Below are 5,956 nucleotides of genomic sequence, written 5' to 3' on the forward strand. Positions count from 1 at the left end.
GACGTTACATGGATTCTCTAAAGCTCTCAATACCCCACGTTGATGTCTCCGGGGTACATCTCTGCACAAGTGGCTGTTTCCTGGAGACCCCCCTGTGGATCTGGCAGTATCAATGTTCCTTTTGCCACCTCAGCTTCAATAAACTGTGTGTATCTTACCCTCATTGTGCTTCTCTTTGGGTTTTCTGACACAGATTGTGTGTGCTGTTTGTGTAGAATTATGTTGGCAAACACTAAGAATGATGACAAACAGCAGTATCTAAAGGAGGATTTAGCATACTCTGTGGATTGTTAAATTTGTGCAATGGAGACTTGAACACAATGACCAAGGTACTTCGGAAATAATGTAAACATCCTGTGTAGACCATGAAGATGGTCTCATATCTGGTGTGCTCTGTCTTACTTAATGTAATTCTTCAAATGATATATGACGGTTAGTACTAAAGAATGGGGGAACATTGAAATAAATGTGGGGAAAAAATATAAAAAGATGTTTAAATGGCATCCAAAATAAAAAGTATGTTTGGTTCTCTTGTAGCTGCAGTGGGCTGCCATGTTGAATTACACACAGTCTTATAGGAAATTGATTCCGAACATTCAGTTCACTTTAAGCCCCCCCTCCTCTAATAACCAATCAAATACAGTAGTCTTCACTGTTTGCTTGACATGCTCCAAAAGTTTAATAATTTTTTGCAATTTAGTTCTAAATTTGATTTCAGACGACAGAATCAGCCTCAAGCCGCTGTGGTTTTTCCATAAACTGCTGTTTTCCTTTACAATCTCATATCATGTGTACGGTACACAGTAAATCCTGCCGTGTGACATCTTGTGTTTTTTTAGGAGTGAGTTTTGTGTGTTTTTGTTGACACAGCTGGTGGGCAGAACGTCAGCTTCAAGCCCTGGTGTCTAATTGCAACTTGTATTTATAGAGAGAGGTGTGGTCATCACAATGGAGATCCTTTTTTGTATGTGTGCTGAATTTCTTTTTAGGTATTGACAAAAAATTGTGTTGCAGACATTGTTTTTAATTTTGGTTTTATTTAAGGTACAAACACTGTTCATAATTACTTTTCGTTTGCTAAAAAAACTGCCGTGACCCAGCTAAAATGTTGCATATTACTGTGTTCTGGGTTTCTCTTCTGTATTTCTGACCTGTGATGGTGACAGTTGGCGATGTGTGCACTTTGTGTGGAATAAGCATAAGGTGGTTCACACACATCTAGTTGCAGAGGGCAGGGGAAGTAGGTGGATATACAGAGGTATTTATCATAGATTCTTCAAGTTGTCCCATTTTAAAAATACAGTGGTGGGCTGTAATGTTCATTACTGGTAAGCTTTTCAACTCTGAGAGAGAAAATGTAAAAATCACATTGTATGGTTTTTTTAAGAATGTATTTATATAATTATGCAAAAATTACATATTCAAGATTTCTGCAAGATTTCTGTGCCTTACAAACATGTTACTTATTCTTTAAGAAGTTCTTCTATCCATCCTCCCTTTGTGACACCTGTGTGAACTCCTCACCAAGACCAAAGAGCTATCGAAGGACACCAGGGACAAGATTGTAGATCTGAACAAGACTGGGACCAACCAATCTGCAATATTCAAGCAACTTGATGAGAATAAATCAACTGTTGGAGCAATTGTTAGAACATGGAAGCAATTCAAGATCACTGACTATCTCCCTCCACCTGGAGCTCCATGCAAGAAACAGAGACTGCTGTCTCTGCATTCTGAGAAGCCTTCAGGAGCTGGAGGAAATCTTTGCTAAAAAATCCTCCTCCTAGTTAAGATGCATTCACACCAAACACAATTTATGTGTCAAATTTGCCTCAGAATTGTGCTTGATGCTCCAGACGCCTGTGGGAGGAGCTACCACCAAATGTTTTTGCTACGTTGAGCTGTGTCTGTGTATATCTCATTACAATGCATGGAAGACACGGAGGATGTTCAGAGATCTGATTTATTTATTTTAAAAGGCTCTACAAAAACATTGCTAATCATGTTTCCATTTCTGGGTTCATGATATCATTCAGAGATTCTCCCAGTGTAATGAGCTTCACTCCAGCTACTGAATGATCCCTGCTTTCCACCTCTACTTTCATGTCCATATGACCCAGTTTTAAGACTTTCAGTCCCAGTTCGAGATGGAAAAAAAATCAGCGGGATCCGAGTTCCACCGCCCGGCATACTAAGTTTCGCCGGGATCCAGCGTAGTGAGCGCGATTGGTCCAGCCTCATGGGCCCTGAGACACGATTTCAACCTGTCCAGGGTGTGCCCCGCCTCCGCCCAACAGTAGCCAGGACAGTCTCCGGCAACCCAGCTGCCCCAGTGGGTTAAGAAAATGGATGGAAGTTCACGATGAGAACCCTTGCATCAATCAACTATATTGGATTTGTAATCTAGTCACTAAAAACATCATGTGCCCAAAGCTGAGTCCCTGATTGGTTGACGCCACCTCACCTCAAGTTAAGATTTTTAAATCTTGATAATGGTCAAATCCTGCCACGCCGCTCAAATCGCAACCTCAGGTTGCATCTGTACCACTGACTTAACATTGAAACTGGACTCCCCTAATGCGTGAATCGTGTTAGTGTGAATGCAGCATCAAGGTTGTTTGGTCCCATTGTTGTTGGTTTGTAGATTCTGACCTCATAGAACACAGCTTTATACCTTCTCCTTGACTCTGTTTTGGACATTTTGGTTGGATCGATTTCAGTTGATTAATTGATTGATTGATTAATGCCATGTATCTGAAAACTCCTGGTAGACACTTCTGACAAGAACGCTTGAAACCATGGGAGATCTCCTTTAATTCCTTGTCTTAAAGATTTGTTTATATCAACTTTTTATGTTTGTTTCTAAAAGGTTTTTCCTAATTTCTGTTCCACTAGTCCTCCTTAGCAGTGTGCTTTTCTGATGTCAACTCTCATTTCACTCCGACACATAGGACAAAAAAAACTTTTGGAAAGGGAACAAAGCAAGCTTTGAGTTTCACTGGTCAGTCACTCCGCTTTAATGAGCCATTATATCAAAAAAGACATAAACAAACAAATGACCATCGCAGTACAGCTTAGCTTAGCATACTTGGAGGTAAAGTGACATGTAAAAATGCAAAGATGTCATCTTAAATAATTTAGATTAGTGCTTCCCAAGATTCTACAGAGTCCCTCTTTGGTTAATAGGCGAAGTCGCCATCCTCCCTCGCTGTAGACACACACTCTCACTCCATTTACATAATCTATTACAGTTTTAGGGCTGCACGGTGGCGCAGTGGTTAGCGCTCTCGCCTCACAGCGAGAAGGCCCCGGTTCGAATCCCGGCTGGGACCTTTCTGTGTGGAGTTTGCATGTTCTCCCCGTGCATGCGTGGGTTTTCACCGGGGACTCCGGCTTCCTCCCACCGTCCAAAAACATGCTTCATAGGTTAATTGGTGACTCTAAATTGACCCTAGGTGTGAATGTGTGAGTGATTGAGGCCCTGCGACAGACTGGCGACCTGTCCAGGGTGTACCCCGCCTTCGCCCTTCAGTAGCCAGGTTAGGCTCCGGCACCCCCGCGACCCCGAAAGGGAAGAAGCGGTCAAGAAAATGGATGGATATTACAGTTTTAAAAAATCTTATTTAAAAACATTTCAACAAGAATTGTCTTACTGGGCTTCAGACAGCTTATTTTAAAGATTTGTTGTGCAAAGAAAAGCTGTATTAGTCCTCACTGATACCGTGGCTACCAACGCCTGATGACATCTTGCGGGCGACCAACGACCGTTCTGCCTTGCAAAAGATCTGTAACAACGTGGGGGTCGACGTCGCAGCTCCAGTGCTGACGTAGAGCAAAAGAAGAGAAACGAAAGTCCTCATTGACTAAAGGACTAAGTCTAGGCTGCAGTTAAGAACCATTTTTAATGTTATTTTGAATCTATATGTTGATGCTCGAGTGTCATTGGAGAAAAAAATGTTTGCCGCTATATGTGACATATTTCATATACTTTACTATTAACATCTTTTTAGCAAATATAAAAATAAATAAATAAATAAAATGGCGTGCACGTGGCGATCTTGCAAAAGTGGTGTTCTCCTGTTACTTGCACATTTTTTTTTTTAATGGAAATTTGTAAGCATTTAATGCATAGATCTCAGGCTAAAGCTGTACAAAACTACATAACGTAAGATATGATGAACATATTAGGAATGTGGGCGGGGTTAGCAAATAACCCCCGTCGCTAAGGAAATCCAAAAATGTACTTTTGCCGATTCTTCTAAAACTTGCGTCAATCTGTTCAATATCACCAGGCGACCAAAACATAAAATAGTTGCTATGGAGAGAAAAAAAACAACAGAAAAGCCACCATTTTGAAAAAAAAAAGTTTTTAAACCAATGTATTACTACAGCTCTGACCAGCTTAACAGATGTAAAGGGATGGGGGGGGCTCAGTGAGATTTCTACGTCCATTGTGAGGTTGGGTCAAAGGTGAACGGCGTGGGCAGCGGCAGCGATGACACATAAAACCAGGCAAGGGCGGGGCATACAATGCCGCTCGCGGCTTTAACTTCAAATTTAACTTTATTTTTATTGTACTGCATGTTTTCCAGTTTACAGACATAGATCAGGAACAACAACAAATAACAAAAAAAATAAAAAACACAAAACACAGTCAATTTTATGTCCATTTTTCTTTTACTGTTGTCGCTTTAATTTTACTTTAATAATTTAATCTTGTTAATGTTTACAATTGAATCATTTTTCACAAGAAGTGAACTACGTGATATACGGTGCAACGCGTTGTCATGGTAAAGGCTGCCGAGCCAGCACCGACCTCACTCTCCTGCAGCAGAGGAAAGCAGTATATATGCTAAACATCGTGTTAAGTGATCCAAAGCATCATTTAAAAGAGAAACTCACTCCTACCACTGCTTGTTTTTGTCCAGACTTTAAGGTAAAACTTTGTTTCAAAGAGTCTACTAGTAGCTTTCTAGATCACTTTTAGTGCAAGAAATGTCCACCATTTGGGAGTTTCTACCTTCCATATAGTTGTTAATCAATTCCAAATCAAAAACTTCCATCCCTAGTTCTGCACTATATACAGTATTTATTGAAGAACTATTGGTGCCTTCCTGACATTGGCAGTACAATGCAGTCTATCAATATTACCTACTATTGTAAAAGTAAAGTGAAAGACAAGATGTGCTTTTGTAATATTTTCTAGTGCTTTGTGGAAATAGTTCAGGGAGAATATTTGGCATTGCCTCGTCTGTCAATAATGTCACTTTCACTATCAATGTCCAAGTGGACCCAGACTGCATTGCTCTGCATTGTACTGTGCATTTGAATCTCCTGAAGAAGAGTCAAGACTGCACCTCTTGCACAAACAAACAACAAAAAGGCTCATAGTGTGTGGATTAGTGAGGCTTGGTTGAATGCTTCAGACAGAACAGAGTGGCTGAAGTGCTCCTCGAAATTATTTATACCCCTAGGGTGTGAGGATGAATAATTTTCTGGGAGCACTGTACATTTCCACAGCTCTCAAAAATAATCACTGGTTTAAAAATATAAAAAGCTGGGAATAGAGCCATGACTAAAAATGCAATTGCTTTTCCCTGTATTTACTATTGTTGTTGCTATTGTTATTAGATACAATCTGTCTATCTACACTTTGTCAATTCCAGTTTCTTGTACTCATTACAGCATTTGTAGTTCTAAATGTACAAGAAAAGTTGCTAATAAAGACCTATTTTTCCTCCCATTCATCATCTTATCCCTTTTGGTGTCAAGAGTGTGTCCCGGCGACTGCAGGGCAAAGGAGGGGTACACCCTGGACAGGTCACCAGTCTGTTGCACGGCCACACAATCACACCTAGACTCACAAATTGTTCTTGTTGCAGGAAGTTCCTTTGGAGTCTTCTCTGTTTATTTTTTCTTTGACCATCATATTAATTGAGATCTATGTTTGAAACAT

The 5,956-nt window shown here is 40.3% G+C and overlaps 1 protein-coding gene across 1 annotated transcript in view; it reads left to right on the plus strand.

Moving 5' to 3' along the window:
- Nucleotides 1-5,956, plus strand: part of dgkh (diacylglycerol kinase, eta) — an 81,473-nt gene that overhangs the window by 14,985 nt on the left and 60,532 nt on the right. The window lies entirely within an intron of this gene.

This window comes from Oryzias melastigma, linkage group LG21 (genome assembly GCF_002922805.2).
Source record: "Oryzias melastigma strain HK-1 linkage group LG21, ASM292280v2, whole genome shotgun sequence".
NCBI classification, from domain to species: Eukaryota; Metazoa; Chordata; class Actinopteri; order Beloniformes; family Adrianichthyidae; genus Oryzias; species Oryzias melastigma.